Source organism: Schistocerca piceifrons, chromosome 1, assembly GCF_021461385.2.
Source record: "Schistocerca piceifrons isolate TAMUIC-IGC-003096 chromosome 1, iqSchPice1.1, whole genome shotgun sequence".
Lineage (NCBI taxonomy): Eukaryota > Metazoa > Arthropoda > Insecta > Orthoptera > Acrididae > Schistocerca > Schistocerca piceifrons.
This window is the reverse complement of record NC_060138.1, coordinates 1,155,193,106-1,155,211,073: the sequence shown is the minus strand read 5'-3', so window position 1 is coordinate 1,155,211,073 and position 17,968 is coordinate 1,155,193,106.

Sequence of the window (17,968 nt, the reverse complement as noted above, 5' to 3'; positions counted from 1 at the left end):
ACATCACTTGCAGCGCCATCTGTTGTTGAAAATTGTAACTACTGTAATTTCGAAAGTTTGTCCGCCTGAAAATGTACTGTTGTCCCAAGCATATTGCAACAAACGGTGTATTTCTGTCGCTGCTCGTTTAGTTTTTATTGCCGTTTCAAATATACCGGTCATTTTTGAAACACCCTGTAAAAACGACGGAGAGGCTCCGTCCCCGCCGCAGCTGCAGTGGTCCACAACTCTACGACGACTACCGCAGTCCGCTTCACCCCTCCGCCGCCCCACACTGAACCCAGGGGTTATTGTGCGGTTCGGTCCCGGGCAGTACCCCCCAGGGAACGCCTATCACCAGACGAGTGTAACCCCTACGTTTGCGTGGTAGAGTAATGGTGGTGTACATGTGCGTGGAGAACTTGTTTGCGCATCAATCGCCGACGTAGTGTAGCTGAGGCGGAATAAGGGGAGCCAGCCCGCATTTGCCGAGGCAGATGGAAAACCATCCCCAGACTAGCCGGCTCACCGGACATCGACACAACGGGCGGATTCGTGCCGGGGACCGGCGCTCCTTCCCGCTCGGAAAGCCGTGCATCAGACCGCACGGCCAATCGGGTGGGCCCAACAAGCGGATTCGTTCCACTACACTGAGGAGACATAAGTCACGGGTTATCTCCTAATATTGTGTCGGCCCTCCTTTTGTCTAGCTAATGTAGCAACTCGACACGCGTGCATTCAACAAGTCGTTGGAGCCTCGCTGCCTCTACAGCAGTCCAATGCCAATGTATGATTTTGTGCTCGAACTGACCTCACTGTTACATCCCACAAATGATCGTTGAGATTAATGTCGGGCGATCTGGGTTGCCGAATCATTCGCGCGAAATGTCCAGAATGTCCTCCTAACCAATCGGCAACTGCTATTGTGACCTGGTGACATAGCCCATTGTCATCCTTAAAAATTCCATAATTGTTTGGGAACAAGAACTCCATCAAAGGCTGCAAACGGTCACCAGGTAGCCGATCATAACCATTTCTATGATCGGTTCAACGACCGGACCAGAGATCCCAGTCTATCTCGTGTAAACACAGCCCATACCATTACGGAGCCACCGTCAGCTTGCACATTGCACCGTTGACAACATGCGTCCATGGCTCCGTCGGCTCTGCGCCACACTCGAAACCGACCATCAACTCTTACCAATGGAAATCGGGACGCACCTGTCCAGATAACAGTTTTCCAGTCGTTTAGTGTCCAACCGATATGGTGTCGAGTCCAGAAGAGGCGCTGCAAACGATATCTGCATCTACATCTACGTGATTACTCTGCTATTCACAATAAAGTGCCTGACAGAGGGTTCAATGAACCACCTTCAAGCTGTCTCTCTACCGTTCCACTCTCGAACGGCGAGCGGGAAAAACGAGCACTTAAATTGTTCTGTGCGAGTCCTGATTTCTCTTACTTGATCGTGATGATCATTTCTTTCCATGTGCCAACAGAATGTTTTCGCAATCGGAGGAGAAAACTGGTGATTGAAATTTCATGAGAAGATCCCGTCGCCACAATAAACACCTTTGTTTTAATGATTGCCACTCCAACTTACGTATCATGTCTGTGACACGATCTCCCCTACTTCGCGATAATACAAAAAAAAGCTGCCCTTTACTTATTCGATGTCATCCGTCAGTCCCACCTGATGCGGATCCCACATCTTACAGCAGTACTCTAGAATAGGGTGGACAAGCGTAGTGTAAGCAGTCTCTTTGGTAGACCTGTTGCACCTTCTAAGTGTTCTGCCAATGAATCGCAGTCTTTGGTTTGCTCTACCCACAATATTATCTATGTGATCGTTCCAACTTAGGTTATTTGTAATTGTAATTCCAAAGTATTTAGTTGAATTTACAGCCCTCAGATTTGTGTGACTTATTGCGTAATCGAAATTCGGTTGATTTCTTTTAACTTCGCACTTTTCTTTATTCAGAGTCACACTTTTCGCACCATACAGATATCTTATCTAAATCATTTTGCAAATCGTTTTGATCATCTGATGACTTTACAAGACGGTAAATGATAGCATCATCTGTAAACAATCTAAGACGGCTACTCAGATTGTCTCCTATGTCGTTAATATAGATCAGGAACAATAGAGGGACTATAATACTTCCTAGGGGAACGCCAGATATTACATCTGTTTTACTCGATGACTTTCCGTCTATTACTACGAACTGTGACCTTTCTGACAGGAAATCACGAATCCAGTCGCACAACTGAGGCGATACTCCGTAGGCACGCAGTTTGATTAGAAGACGCTTGTGAGGAACGGTGTCGAAAGCCTTCTGGAAATCTAAAAATATGGAATCAATTTGATACCCCTGTCGATAGTACTTATTACTTCATGAGTATAAAGAGCTAGTTGTGTTTCACAAGAACGATATTTTCTGAATCCGTGCTGACTATATGTCAATAAATCGTTTCCTTCGAGGTACTTCGTAATGTTCGAATACAGTATATATTTAAAACCCTACTGCAAATCGACGTTGTGATATAGGCCTGTAATTCAGCGGAATACTCCTCTTTTTGGGTATTGGAGTGACTTGAGCAATTTTCCAGACTTTAGGTACGTCTCTTTTTGTGAGCGAATGGTTGTATACAATTGCTAAATATGGAGCTATTTTATCAGCACACTCTGAGAGGAACCTGACTGCTACACAATCTGGACCGGAGGCCTTGCCTTTATTAAGTGATTTACGCTGCTTTGATACACCGAGGATATCTACTTCTATGTTTCTCATCTTGACTGTTGTTGTTGAATGGAATATTTACTTCGTCTTCTTTGGTGAAGGAGTTTCGGAAAACCGTGTTTAATAACTCTGCTTTAGTGGCACCGTCATCAGTGACTTCACCGTTGTTATCGCGCAGTGAAGGTATTGAGCCGGCCGGTGTGGCCGTGCGGTTCTAGGCGCTTCAGTCTGGAATCGCGTGACCGCTCCCATCGCAGGTTCGAATCCTGCCGCGGTCATGGATGTGTGTGATGTCCTTAGGTTAGTTAGGTTTAAGTAGTTCTAAATTCTAGGGGACTGATGACCACAGATGTTACGTCCCATAGTGCTCAGAGTCATTTGAACCATTTTTTTTTTTTTTTTTTTTTGAGGGTATTGATTGTGCCTTGCCCCTGGTGTGCTTTATGTATGACCAGAATCTCTTTGGGTTTTCTGCCGGATTTCGAGACAGAATTTCGTTGTGGAAATTATTAAAAGCATCTCGCATTGAAGTATGCGCCACATTTCGAACTTCTGTAAAACTTTGCCAGTCTTGGGGATTTTGCGTTCTTTTAGGACAGGCACTCGCATTGGTCGTCTTCTGCAGTAGCCCATTAACGCCAGATTTCGCCACACTGTCCTGATGGACCCGTTCGTCGTAGTCCACTGATTTCTGAAGTTTTTTCCACGCAGTGTTGCTTGTCTGTTAGCTCTGACTACTCTACCCAGACTCCACTGCTCTCGATCGTTAAGTGAAGGCTGTCGGCCTTACGTTGTCTGTGGTGAGAGTAATGCCTGAAATGTGGTATTCTCGGCACAGTCTTGAAACTGTTGATATCAGAATACTAAATTCCATGAGGATGTCCGAAATGGAAAATCCTATGCGTCTGGCTCAAAATACAGCTCCGCGTTCAAAGTCTGCTGATTGCCGTCGTGTGGCCATGATCAGGTCGGCAACCTTTTCACTTGAATCACCTAAGTGCAAATGACAGCTTCGCCAGTGATTGTGTACACGATACTACCGCCATGTGTATATCCCACGACCTTTGGCAACTCAGAGTGTTTTTTATGGCGTCATGGTGTGGGGATCCATATGGTATGAATTCACGTCGCGACAGGTAGTGACTATCACGGAATAACGGTTTGTTTCGGACAGCCTGCAGCCTCATTTGTAAGATGCCATGTGCCAGTATCGTGATGTCATTTTGGAGCAGTACAATACTCGTCCACACACGGCATGTGTCTCTGTCAACTGTCTGGGTGATGTTGAGTTATATAAGAATATACAGCCTGCAGTTGCAGGTTAACTCTATCGTTTACCTAGGTTTCAATGTTAGTAATAGCGTCTTCTTCAGAACCTGCAACAAGTTAATACTGTAATGCGCTAGTAAATTATATTAGATACGGTCATCCTACATGATGCAACGTGCAGTACTTATATAAAATATTATTTAAATGTTTGCCTAAAACAGGCCATGTTTAGGCAAACATTTAAATAATAATTTATGTAAGTACTACACGTTGCATCCTGTAGGATGACCATATCTAATATAATTTACTAGTCTGGCCTGTTTTAGGCAAACATTTAAATAATATTTTATGTAAGTACTACACGTTGCATCCTGTAGGATGACCATATCTAATATAATTTACTAGCGCATTACAATATTAACTTGTTGCAGGTTCTGAAGAAGACGTTATTACTAACGTTGAAGCCTAGGTAAATGATAAAGTTAACCTGCAACTGTAGGCTGTATATTTTTATATAAACAATATCAGTTGCTGTCGTTGCATAAAAATGTTAAAAAAATGATGTTGAGTTACCCTGTGATCAACAAGATACCCAGATGCATCCACGAAAGAAAAGCTGTCTGGTAAGCTAGGACGTCCACTCTGTGCCCGTGCTAGTATCCAGGATATCAATCACCTGCTACAGTAGTTTTGGATCCGCCTGTCTCAGAGGAGGTAGAAAGGCTTCTCGGCGCCCTTCCCAACTGAATCAGTACATGCAACTTCATACTGATATGGGGCTCATAATGTCAAGTTCTTTGTAAATCTGGCTCGATTTCGTAATAACTGAAATAACACCCACCTTCGCAGCCTGTGAAGTTCACTTCGTTCCCTCCTCCCTTTTGGGTGCTTGCCATTTTCCATCAGGCAGTGTGTAGAGACGCACAACAAATTCTATACAGTGTGTAACGTATCGTTCCCATGCCAACGGCTTGCCGCAGTGGTAACATCAGTTACTGCCAGATCACCAAAGTTAAGCACTGTCGGGCCAGGCTAGCATTTTGATGGGTCACTGTCCGGGTCTGCTGAATGCTGTTGGCATGCGGGGTGCACTCAGCCCATGTTTGGCCAGTTGAGGTGCTGCTTGACTGGCAAGTACTGGCCCCAGTCACGAAGACTGACAACGGCCGGGATAACAGTGGTCACCTGACCCTCCATATTCGCACCCAGTGACGCCTATGGGCTGAAGATTACACGACAGACGGACGCTACCGTTGAGCCTTCTAGACCTGTTCAGAGGGTGTTTGTTTCTATCATTCCTATCTTCAAGATGGTTCAAAAATGGTTCAAACGGATCTGAGCACTATGGGGCTTAACTTCTGAGTTCATCAGTCCCCTAGAACTTAGAACTACTTAAACCTCACTATCCTAAGGACATCACACACATCTATGCCCGAGGCAGCATTCGAACCTGCGACCGTAGCAGTCGCGCGGTTCCAGACTGTAGCGCCTAGAACCGCTCGGCCACCCCGGCCGGCTCAAAATGGTTCAAATGACTCTAAGCACTATGGGACTTAACATCTGAGGTCATCAGTCCCCTAGCCTTAGAACTACTTAACCCTAACTAACCTAAGGACATCACACACATCCATGCCCGAGACAGGATTCGAACCTGCGACTGTAGCAGCAGCTCGGTTTCGGACTGAAGCGCCTAGAACCGCTTGGCCACAGGGGCCGGCCCATTCCTATGTCTAGAGGGATAGTTTGTCGAACGAATATTTATTTATAATTCATTTTTTTACGTTACATTCTGTTACTTAGTACTCCGCAATACGCCTTATTTTCTGTTTAGAACTGTACTACTGAATTGACTAAATAATGAATAATTAAAATTAATGAATTATTAATAAATAAATAATTAAATAAATAACTGAGAGGCTGAGAACTATAAACGTCTAAAGCACACTCTCATGGATTTTGAGGTTTTAGCGTGTCTGCGTGGAATCTGATGATCTTACAAGGAATATCTTGAGTCTGAGGTTGCAGGTTCAGTCTTCAGTAAGGCTCATATGCAAGTATTGTGTTAAAAATCATGACATAACAATACCAACAACTAATGACTTACTGTGTGCAACAGGAGGGCGACAGAAAATGAGTGTCCGGGAGGTCCATGCGATATGGACATCTTTGACATGTTCAAAACAAACCTTTAACTTGAACCATGAACACCCAATGAAAAACGGCGCACCACAGTGGTAACAAAGGTCCGCACCATCAAGATCGAAGAGGAAATCCTTGGAAGTCACAAAGGGTGCAGGAGGTTCAGCTAGGTATCCATTCTTAAAGAATGCATGTAGAATCATATTGGTGTAACAGGAGGATGAGAAATAATGGAGTGTAATGGCATACAACCGAATGCGAAACAATCTGTCGTGGAGCTTATCGTGAAATGGGCTATCCTTTAAGACACAGCTGCAGGTAATACCACAATATGTTTCATAGGCACGAGAAAAACAAACATCCAAATGCTGAATTTGTCCAGTGGCTCCAGGTGGTATGAACTGCAATGTCACACACTTTTCAGGAGGGATAGTTTGCTCTAAAGGGCTGTGATTTTTATACGCAGACCAGGTATCAAGCAAAAGCAAATTATTTTGTCCAGCTATTGGCCAAAAGCAGTGCTCGTACCATAGTTGTAGTTCTCTTACGGCCATTTTCGAACTTTTGCCAGTTGTGACGTAGATGTTTCCTACTGCCCTCGCAAGATCACGCACACGAGAAAGAATCGTAGGGGGCAGAGCACCTCCAACTCCTCGCGGTACAATAAATAACTTTCCAGCCAATTTACCTTCCAGATTAACGGTCAGTATGGTTGTATATGAATCCGTTACGGCTTCGACCTCTTGGTACGTTTAATTTCCGGGGTTCCTTTCATATGCACTTCCTCTTCCTTAGTGAACGATGGGATGAGTTTGTTTATCTCATCTACAAATTTTCGGGCCGGTTCAGCAGTTTGCTGTGCATTGTCAAGTTGACGCTTTCTTTGAAATTTCGTCACCCTAAGTCCTCAAAATGTCTATCACCGTTTGAAGATATGCAACCATCTCCTGCTTCCCTAGAAATCACTGTAATCTTTGGAGCCCGCAGTTTGATGCACATAACGTGGTAGGTCACTATCATGCACTTCACGCAAGCTGTATCGAGCACCTTGTCTTCCCTTGAATATCCGTAGTTTTTCTTATGCACTGCACGGGAATACTGCTGCGGACTTGTTCGAACGTAGGGAATATCAGACCAGTCATGTGTTGGAGTGAAGAGATTCCAGCAAATAGAGAAAAGTTGATGTAGAGCTGTGAGGACGGGGAGTGAGTCGTGCTTGGGTAGCTCAGATGGTAGAGCACTCGCCCGCGAAAGGCAAAGGTCCCGAGTTCGAGTCTCGGTCCGGCACACAGTTTTAATCTGCCAGGAAGTTTCAGAGAACAGAAAATCATTCTCAACCAAGAGAAACTTTCTGACATAAAATTTACCTCGGGCTTACTTTTCACGATACGTAATGTCGGAAGTGCCATGAGCGGATGATGCTGTTGTACACAGAGAAGTCGCAACGCTAGAAAACTGTATCGAAATACAGGAGGAGCTGCAAAGCATCGACGACTGGTACAAGAACTGGCAATTGACCCTCGTCATAAAGAAATGCAACTTACTACGTATCCATAGAGAGGAAGGTCCATCACTGGAACCAGTCTCATCCACAATAAATCTGAGGGTACGCATACAGAGCGATTTAAAGTGGGACGGCCACATACAATTAACCTAAGAAAGGCAGGTGTCAGAATGAGATTCACTGGAAGAACCTTCAGGAAATATAGTCTATCCACAAATGTGGTGGCTTAAAAAAAACTCTCATTCTACCAACAACTGAATATTGTCTGGGATTCGTACCAGACAGTATTGATAGAGGATATGTCGGACAACCAAAGCACAGCAGCGCGTTTCGTTACTTGTTCATTTAGTAAGTGCGAAAGCGTCACGGAAATGCTCAGCCGACTCCAGTTCCAGACACTGCAAGAGCGGCTTTCTGTATCACGGTATGGTTTATCACGGTATGGTTTACTAAGTTCCGAGAGGGTACTTTTCTGCAAGGTTCAACCTACGTGTTGTTTCCTCCTACTTTTGAGTAGCGAAAGGACCATGAAAGTAAAATAGAGATTCGAGTTCACACGGGTATTTACCAGCAATCTTTCTTCCCGCGAACCACTCACGGTTGGAACACGAAAATGGGGAAGGGATACTTGAACACAAAGTACCCTCTGCCATACACCTTGAAGTGCAAATCAGGTTTGCTTAAAATACAGACTGTAACGATCGTGAGCGTAAGTTGAATATGAGGTTGGACGTGGTGAGATGATGTTAGTCAGGAATGCATTTAGCCTGCCGGTGTAGTCGAGCGGTTCTAGGCGCTTCCGTCTGGAACCGCGAGACCGATAGAGTCGCAGGTTCGAATCCTGCCTCGGGCATGGATGTGTGTGATGTCGTTAGGTTAGTTAGGTTTAAATAGTTCTAAGTTCTTGGGGGCTGATGACCTCAGAAGTTAAGTCCCATAGTGCTCAGACCCATTTGAACCATTTTGAAGGAATGCATTTAAGGCGACAAAGACACCATTCTTAACACGAGTTTGAACGAGATCGTAAAAGGGTTACGAGAAGCGGAATGTTCCTTCCGCAATATTGCAGAAGGACTTGGCAGGAATGTGGCCAATGTATATGATTGCTGGCAGCGGTGGTCACAAGAAGGTTTTTTTTTTTTTTTTTGGTCATCAGTCTACTGACTGGTTTGATGCGGCCCGCCACGAATTCCTTTCCTGTGCTAACCTCTTCATCTCAGAGTAGCACTTGCAACCTACGTTCTCAATTATTTGCTTGACGTATTCCAATCTCTGTCTTCCTCTACAGTTTTTGCCCTCTACAGCTCCCTCTAGTACCATGGAAGTCATTCCCTCATGCCTTAGCAGATGTCCTATCATCCTGTCCCTTCTCTTTATCAGTGTTTTCCACATATTCCTTTCCTCTCCGATTCTGCGTAGAACCTCCTCAATCCTTACCTTATCAGTCCACCTAATTTTCAACATTCGTCTAGTGCACCACATCTCAAATGCTTCGATTCTCTTCTGCTCCGGTTTTCTCACAGTCCATGTTTCACTACCATACTATGCTGTACTCCAGACGTACATCCTCAGAAATTTCTTCCTCAAATTAAGGCCGGTATTTGATATTAGTAGACTTCTCTTGGCCAGAAATGCCTTTTTTGCCATAGCGAGTCTGCTTTTGATGTCCTCCTTGCTCCGTCCGTCATTGGTTATTTTACTGCCTAGGTAGCAGAATTCCTTAACTTCATTGACTTCGTGACCCTCAATCCTGATGTTAAGTTTCTCGCTGTTCTCATTTCTACTACTTCTCATTACCTTCGTCTTTCTCCGATTTACTCTCAAACCATACTGTGTACTCATTAGACTGTTCATTCCGTTCAGCAGATCATTTAATTCTTCTTCACTTTCACTCAGGATAGCAATGTCATCAGCGAATCGTATCATTGATATCTTTTCACCTTGTATTTTAATTCCACTCTTGAACCTTTCTTTTATTTCCATGATTGCTTCCTCGATGTACAGATTGAAGAGTAGGGGTGAGAGGCTACAGCCTTGTCTTACACCCTTCTTAATACGAGCACTTCGTTCTTGATCGTCCACTCGTATTATTCCCTCTTGGTTGTTGTACATATTGTAAACATATTACCCGTCTCTCCCTGTAGCTTACCCTTACTTTTTTCAGAATATCGAACAGCTTGCACCATTTTATATTTTCCAGGTCGACAAACCCTATGAAAGTCTCTTGATTTTTCTTTAGCCTTGCTTCCATTACTAGCCGTAAAGTCAGAATTGCCTCTCTCGTCCCTTTACTTTTCCTAAAGCCAAACTGATCGCCACCTACCGCATTCTCAATTTTCTTTTCCATTCTTCTGTATATTATTCTTGTAAGCAGCTTCGATGCATGAGCTGTTAAGCTGATTGTGCGATAATTCTCGCACTTGTCAGCTCTTGCCGTCTTCGGAATTGTGTGGATGATGCTTTTCCGAAAGTCAGATGGTATATCGCCAGACTCATACATTCTACACACCAACGTGAATAGTCGTTTTGATGCCACTTCCCCCAATGATTTTAGAAATTCTGATGGAACGTTATCTATCCCTTTTGCCTTATTTGATTATAAGTCTCCCAGAGCTCTTTTAAATTCTGAATCTAATACTGGTTCCTCTATCTTTTCTGTATCGACTCTTGCTTCTTCTTCTATCACATGAGACAAATCTTCCCCTTCATAGAGGCTTTCAATGTATTCTTTCCACCTATCTGCTCTCTCTTCTGCATTTAACAGTGGAATTCCCGTTGCACTCTTAATGTTACCACCGTTGCTTTTAATGTCACCGAAGGTTGTTTTGACTTTCCTGTATGCTGAGTCTGTCCTTCCGACAATCATATCTTTTTCGATGTCTTCACATTTTTCTTGCAGCCATTTCGTCTTAGCTTCCCTGCACTTCCTATTTATTTCATTCCTCAGCGATTTGTATTTCTGTATTCCTGATTTTCCCGGAACATGTTTGTAATTCCTCTTTTCATCAATCAACTGAAGTATTTCTTCTGTTACCCATGGTTTCTTTGCAGTTACATTCTTTGTACCTATGTTTTCCTTCCCAACTTCTGTGATGGCCCTTTTTAGAGATGTCTATTCCTCTTCAACTGTATTGCCTACTGCGCTATTTCCTTATTGCTGTATCTATAGCGTTAGAGAACTTCAAACGTATCTCGTCATTCCTTAGTACTTCCGTATCCCACTTCTTTGCGTATTGATTCTGAAACGTCCCCTTTGAAAAATTGTACAGGACTGTGCTTAAACTGACACACAATATTTTTAGTGCAACGCAATCTGACTTTCAGAAATCCCTACAAAAGAATGGCCCTGACTAACATTAACCTATGCATTTCACAAATCGCTTACCTCACAAAAATCTTGGTTACTCGAACTACTGCAATACAGCGAGCGCCACTACTGCCAGCTAAATAAAAGATTCAAACTACGGAAGGCACTAACTACTGATAGGCATAGTTAGCAAATGAAAGATTTTAATAGAGAACAAACAATGTATTTACCTTAATAGTCATAATATATATAGCAGTTCATGACAAATTACAAAACTCCGCCATCTCTCTCCCCACATCCACCACTGCTGGCGGCTCACCTCCAACTGCGCAACGCTACGCGCTGTTCACAACCAGCTGCCGCTGCCCAACACTACAATGGCAGACAACAATGCAAACTAGCCACAGACTGCACACAGCACACCCAGTGATTTTCATACAGAGCGCTATGTAACGTTGCCAATAAGAAAACATAAACAGCCTACTTACAATTCTTCCTGACTAATGTCTTGAACTTCAGCCTACTCTTCATCACTACTATATTGTGATCTGAGTCTATATCTGCTCCAGGGTACGCCTTACAATCCAGTTTCTGATTTCGGAATCTGTGTCTGACCATGATGTAATCTAATTGAAATCTTACCGTATCTCCCGGCCTTTTCCAAGTATACCTCCTCCTCTTGTGATTCTTGAACAGCGTATTCGCTATTACTAGCTGAAACTTGTTACAGAACTCAATTAGTCTTTGTCCTCTTTCATTCCTTGTCCCAAGCCCATATTCTCCTGTAACCTTTTCTTCTACTCCTTCCCCTACAACTGCATTCCAGTCGCCCATGACTATTAGATTTTCGTCCCCCTTTACATACTGCATTACCCTTTCAATATCCTCATACACTTTCTCTATCTGTTCATCTTCAGCTTGCGACATCAGCATGTATACCTGAACTATCGTTGTCGGTGTTGGTCTGCTGTCGATTCTGATTAGAACAACCCGGACACTGAACTATTGACAGTAACACACCCTCTGCCCTAACTTCCTATTCACAACGAATCCTACACCTGTTATACCATTTTCTGCTGCTGTTGATATTACCCGATACTCATCTGACCAGAAATCCTTGTCTTCCTTCCACTTCACTTCACTGACCCCTACTATATCTAGATTGAGCCTTTGCATTTCCCTTTTCAGATTTTCTAGTTTCCCTACCACGTTCAAGCTTCTGACATTCCACGCCCCGACTCGTAGAACGTTATCCTTTCGTTGATTATTCAATCTTTTTCTCATGGTAACCTCCCCCTTGGCAGTCCCCTCCCGGAGATCCGAATGGGGGACTATTCCGGAATCTTTTGCCAATGGAGAGATCATCATGACACTTCTTCAATTAAAGGCCACATGTCCTGTGGATACACGTTACGTGTCTTTAATGCAGTGGTTTCCATTGCCTTCTGCATCCTCATGTCGTTGATCATTGCTGATTCTTCCGCCTTTAGGGGCAATTTCCCACCCCTAGCACAAGAGAGTACCCTGAACCTCTATCCGCTCCTCCGCCCTCTTTGACAAGACCGTTGCCAGAATGAGGGTGACTTCTTATGCCGGAAGTCTTCGGCCGCCGATGCTGATTATTTATCAAAATTTAGGCAGTGGCTGGGATCGAACCCGGGACCGAAAAAGTTTTTGATTATGAATCAAAGACGCTACCCCTAGACCACGGGTACGGTCGCAAAAAGACAGGGCTGTGAGCGACCACGTGACACTGCCGAGAGGGAAGACCATCATGTTCGGCGTATGGCTCTGGCGCATCGTACTGTATGCGCAGCAGCAGTGTGAGCCGCATTGCCACCACAGTGACACAACGAACTGTTACAAAACGGTTACTTCAATTACACTCCGAGCCAGACGCCCTGCATCGTGCCTTCCACTGACCCCAAACCACCACTATTCGCGACTTCAGTGGTGTCAAGCGAGAGCTCATTAGAGGGCAGGATGGAGGTGTCTTATGTTTTCTGATGAAAGCTGGTTCTGCCTCGTTACCAGTGGTGGCCATGTCTTGGCTAGAATGAAGCCAGTAGAGGACCTGCATTCTAGACACACCTGGACCTACATCTGAAGCTTTGGCTTGTGGTGAAATTTGTATGACAGCAGAAGCTCTCACGCGGTTGTCACACGCACCTTGACTGTAAAATTGTACGTCAGTCTGGTGATTCGACCTGTCGTGCTGCCATTTGTTAACAGACAGAGTGCCGACATTTTTCCTTGGCCAGCTCGATCAGCAGATCTGTGTTCAGTCGAGCAGATATAGGATATCATTTGACGGCAACTCTAGTGTCATCCACAAACAGCATTAACCTTTCCTCTATTGACTTTCCAAGCGCAACAGGCGTGGAACACCGTCCCACGAACTGACATTCGGCACCTGTTCAAAAAAATGGTTCAAATGGCTCTGCGCACTATGGGACTTAACATCTATGGTAATCAGTCGCCTAGAACTTAGAACTACTTAAACCTAACTAACCTAAGGACATCACACAACACCCAATCATCACGAGGCAGAGAAAATCCCTGACCCCGCCGGGAATCGAACCCGGGAAGCGAGAACGCTACCGCACGACCACGAGCTGCGGACTCGGCACCTGTACAACACAATTCATGCATGTCTGCATGCATGCACTGAACATTCTTGCGGTCACATCGTGTATTAATGTAGCAGCATTTCACATTTGCAATGACTTATCTCGCGTTTACATTAACCTGTGATCTTAAATTGTTAATCACTAAAATATCATAGCTAGACAAATGTATTCCAGATATTTCATTACTCTTCATTAATTGTTTATTCGTGTGGTGATTCCCCTTCAGTGTATTTTCAGTCGTAAATTCACAGCCATCTGTGTGGTATCATGAAAGTGGGATACTCTCTCAGGCGTCATATCACGTCGTAGACAAGAACAAAATGATGTATTGCTAGCAGGCTTAATACAGTTGGGTGAACATTTCCGCGTAGTGCGCCAGGAGAAGGGAGCGGTTACAACAGAAGCCGGAGATGGACTGCAGAATACGTTCGAAAGTCTATTTCCTCTTACTCTTGCCTGCAGTGAAATGAGATGTATTCAGTTCTCAAGGTATCTCCTGTTCCCAGCAATAGACGGAAGTAATTTCTTTTTCCCTTGCATATTCCGGACGTGAGCAGCCTGCTGCAGTCAGCCAGTCCTTATTTCAGTCCTATGTATGCTGTTCTGATAGGAGTGCGAGTTGAACGTTTGGAGTTGAGCAGTATAAGCATTTTCGACATCATTTCCCATAACTTTATTAACTATAAACCTTTATATAATTGATCACACGAGGAGGAATTTATGAGATAGTCTACTGGTATGTAAATTATCTGACTTGTTGAGACATTTATGCACTATCTGATTAAAAATATTCCAGACATCTGTTAGTAGATATTAACATGGGGTGCGGCCATCCTTCGCCTCGATCACTGATTGAACTCCGCAGTGGACATTTTCAGTGAGGAGGATGTCAAATTAAACGCCTTTCAGCCTTCAATTTTCAACCTCAGCAGTTTACCACGCCGTATTCAGGCCGCTGACCGACGTGTGGGAATAATCTACCTCGCTTGTGATCAAAACAGGGGTCCGCAATACTGGTATTAGTAGATATTTGTTGCAGTGACCACTTCAACCTGTCGTCAGGTGATGGTTGAAGTGCTCACTGCAACAAATATACAGGGTGTAAATTTTAAGTTGACAAACAAGAATAACTTTAAAAATAAGCTTCACACGAGAAAATGTATAGAATCCAAAGTTGATTATTCTCGAGGGGAACATCTGCTGGTACTAAAATTAGGCCCCCCTGGAGGTGGGGCGGGAGGCAACTTCAAAATTTTAAAAGGGGACCCTCATTTTTTATTGCAGTATCAGATTCCACAAAAAAACTATCTACAGTTTGTCTGAAACATTTGTTTTGATTCTTGGTACTTGGCGCTGTAATTCAAGAAAATCTATGTTCTAATTTGTGCGTGGAAAATGGTTACGGATAAACAAAAAATAACTATTTACTTCGTAAATTTTGAAAAAAAATTGTTCAAATGGCTCTGAGCACTATGGGACTTAACATCTGAGGTCATCAGTCCCCTAGAACTTGGAACTACTTAACCCTACCTAACCTAAGGACATCGGACACATCCACGCCCGAGGCAGGATTCGAACCTGCGACTGTAGCGGTCGCACGGTTCCAGACTGAAGTAAATTTTGATTTGCTAAAACTAAAACTCTCCCTCTCCCACAATAGGGTGGGGTTTGAGAGATAGGAATTAGAGTTTTACAAATGTTGACCCAAATATTTGGTTTCGTGAGTCAGTCAGTTTTTTAGTTAATGACTTCACTCGTTAGTAAGTAGGATTTTTGGTTAGTTAGTAAGCTAATCAGACGATTTGTTTGATAATTAAAAGTTGTGTGGCCTCATGACCAGGAAACAAACAAAACTTATACGAATCTGAGGAAAGAATTAATTTTTGGATCAACATATGTAAAACTCTAATTCCTCTCTCTCAAACCCCACCCTATGGGGAGAGAGTTGTAGCGAATCAAAATTTACGAAGTAAATAAGTACTTTTTATCTGTCGTAACCATTTTCCAAGCACAAATAAGAACATGGGTTTTCTTGAATTACAGCTTGAACTATCAAGAATCAAAACAAATGTTTAAGACAAAATGTACGTGGTTTGTAATGTAGAATCTGATTCTGCAACAAAAAAATGGGAGTTCCCTTTTGAAATTTTGAAGTTGTCTCCCACCGCACCCCCAGGTGGTTGGGGTGGCGGTCTAATTTTAGCACCAGCAAATGTCCCCCTGGAAAATAATCAACTTTGGATTCCACACATTTTTCGTGTGAAGCTTATTTTTAGAGTTATTCTGGTTTGTCAACTTAAAATTTACACCCTGTATACTAATACCAGTATTGCTGGCCCTGTTTTGATCACAAGCGAGGTAGATTATTCCTACCCGTCGGTCAGGGGCCAGAAAATGGCGTAGTAAAACGCTGAAACTTGTTGCCCAACAACTTAAGGTTGATAATTGACTACTGAAAGGCGTTAATTTGACATCCTCTATCGAACAGCCAAGCACGAAACCATCGCTAAAAATATGGACGTACAGAGACTTATCAGTGAGGTTTCTCTCGCGGAATTGCAGCTCATTCTTGCTCAAGAGCAGAAACCAGAGAATGTGGTGTTGCTGGACGTTGAGATCAGTAGCTAAGTTGACGTTCTAAGTCATCCCAAAGTTGTGGGCTCAGGTTGGGACTCTGGGAAGCCCAGCCCGTTTCAAGAATGTTGCAGCCCGCAAACCATTGTCCCACAGGTGCTGCATTATGACAAGGTACATTCTCAGGAAATTAATTACCGCATCCGGACTGTCCCTCTACTGTAGGCAGTACAAAATGTTGTAAAATGTGTTCATATCCTCTCGCGATTACCGTTTTATTAATCCCAGTGCGGTGACCACACCCCAAGCCACGGAAATCACCCCATGACGTAGCAACACCGCCTCCATACCTCACTGTTATCACTACACGCGATGACAAGTAACGTTCGCTAGGCATTCGCCAAATCCAACCGTCCATTGGCGTCACTCTTTGTGCCCGTCAGGCGTTTCTTAGCACAGACTACGGAAATATGTGGCTTATAAGGAGCTGCGCAATCACTGTACCAGCCTGCGAGGTGGCGCAGTAGTTAGCACACTGAACGACGGTTCAAACCCGCGTCCGGCGATCCTAATTTAGTTTTTCTGTGATTTCCGTACATCGCTTCAGGCAAATACCGGGATGGTTCTGTTGAAAGGGCGCGGCCGATTTCCTTCCTCATCTTTCCCCAATCCGAGTTTGTGCTCCTTCCCTAATCACGTCGCTGTCGACGGGACGTTAAACACTAATCTCCTCCTCCTCCTCAATCGTTGTACCCCATTCCTCCTAGCTCCTAAAGCACAAACACTGTGCTAGCTGGGTGCTGGGAGCACTTCCGAATTCACGAGTGACTCCTTCCACTGATTTCGAGTGAATTTTTACAACAACCTTCGGTAAAGAACGACGGTCCCTGTCCGTCAGTGCAAGAGATCTGCCTCGTCATTGTTTAGCTGCGGTTTCTTCTTCGCAACTCCGCTTCACTTTCACATCATCGAGAATGGACGTGGGCAGATGTAGGAGGTTTCAAACGACCCTGATGGCTTTGTAACTCAGCTGAAATTCAATGATTAGTCCACGTTCGAAGTCACTGACCTCTCTTCACTGACAAGGAGAGGCCGCCAATTGTGAAATTCAGATTCGATTCATACTGCGCATAATAAAAGCTCATGGCCAGAGGTGTAATGTGGCAAAGCACCAAGATGCACTTCTCAGCCGTTGTCGAGAAAATCGACAGTTAAAACAAACTCTTGCGATGAAATACTCTCTACGATCAATAATTTTCTACAGCGTCGTGGCGCAGCGGTAAGCGCTCGGGTTCGTAATCCGAAGGTCACCGGATCGAATCTCGCGCCATGCAACCATTTTTTTTAGTATTTCTTTTTTGTAATTCAAATTATATATATATATAATTCCCGGAAATCAGTTGCAACAATTATGCATATAGTAAGTTGTTGAAAGTCGTTTGTCGTGGAAAAACTGGCGACTTCGAACATCATTATGTTTTCCGCAAACAAAGTTGTATTTCACAAATGTTATTAATTGTCTTCATAATGTTAACCACGTATAGTTAACGGAAGACGTAGAAACGGTATTGCGAAACGAATACATATAGCGTAAGTCAAACGTTCGAATTAGAATAGAGACCCCACGAACACAAATTTGCTGCGGCAGGTATGAAATATAAACTCGTTACTCGTTCGTTACACTTGAAGGACAGATGTTGAATGGGCCGAAACGAGCCGCCGCATAACAGCGTAGTTGCCTGCTAACTTCGAAAGAAGGTAGATGCAGTCCCTAGCGCAACTTATAACATCGTCGAAAATCAGTGCGGACGGGAGAGCTTTGGT